The sequence below is a fragment of the Silurus meridionalis genome, chromosome 2, assembly GCF_014805685.1.
Source record: "Silurus meridionalis isolate SWU-2019-XX chromosome 2, ASM1480568v1, whole genome shotgun sequence".
NCBI classification, from domain to species: Eukaryota; Metazoa; Chordata; class Actinopteri; order Siluriformes; family Siluridae; genus Silurus; species Silurus meridionalis.
The window spans coordinates 5,002,778-5,003,803 of NC_060885.1; the positions used below are offsets into that span (position 1 = coordinate 5,002,778).

Consider the following 1,026-nt stretch of genomic DNA (forward strand, 5'->3'; position numbering starts at 1 on the left):
AAGCTCACCATAAATTCTAAACCCTTTTAGAAAATTGGAGCCGTTGTCAGTTGTTGTGCGAACAATATTGTAACATACATGGCACCTGTGAGTTCAGAAAAAGAATGTGTGCCTTTTAGTTGTTTACATGCTAGGGCAGCATAACATCTTTGTAGAGTTTCTGGATCTATTGTGCCGTGACACCTATGAAGCTCTGTTGGTGTGCAGTCCAGCAGTCAGTGGTGGTTGCAATGAACTCAATTTCACTCATGGCTGCTTTCAGGTTGTTCTTCATTTTCTGTGTTTTTTTACACTGCCACAAGACATTACCACAACACTTGTTTGAAGGAGATGCACAAGAGATTTAAAACCCTCCTTTTCAACAACACAGGGTGTGTATACCCTGAATGACAAAGTTTCATCCACACTGTGCTGTGAGACCCTTTTGGTTGCTCACAACTTCATTTGCCTTGATTAGGGTACTTCATACTTACCTGGCAGGGGCAATACCATGATCAAGATGGTGGTTTGCCCAAAGCGAGGCTCAGCCATTGCACTCAGGCTGTGCTGACCTTTGCGAATTCCCCAAATGTGGGAATCTCGACTGCATAATTTCTAGGGTACTTCATTTGATGATCTTCTTTTTAGAGCTGTTGAAGTGAGCTGGGTATATCTATCCAAGTGAGTGGCATGGTTTCTCCAGAAGTGACAAGTAGATTCAAGAAACAGACAGACACATAACAAAAAAAAAAAGGAATTCAACTAACAGAATTACAGTTCCTTAAAAGTAAACATAATGCATCCAGGACTAATATGGATTATTGTCTTCTGATGTTAAAATGGTGTATTAATGATGAATTAAGTAAATTTATATTCCAATAAGAATAACAGCTAGCTAACAATAAAAATGTGTCTAGTTAGCTAAGTTAACTAGAATTCACTAATTAACAAACAAAGTAACTAAAGTAACCGTAATAGCAAAATGTGCACTCATATGAATTTACGCTAACATTACACACATAGCAAATACACTATTATTACTAAGCA

The 1,026-nt window shown here is 37.9% G+C and overlaps 1 non-coding gene across 1 annotated transcript; it reads left to right on the top strand.

Moving 5' to 3' along the window:
* The first annotated feature begins 465 nt into the window (after positions 1 to 465).
* On the top strand, positions 466 to 623 carry LOC124378624. Its single transcript, XR_006924278.1, has one exon. It is a non-coding gene; the product is annotated as a U1 spliceosomal RNA (small nuclear RNA).
* Positions 624 to 1,026: the final 403 nt, after the last annotated feature.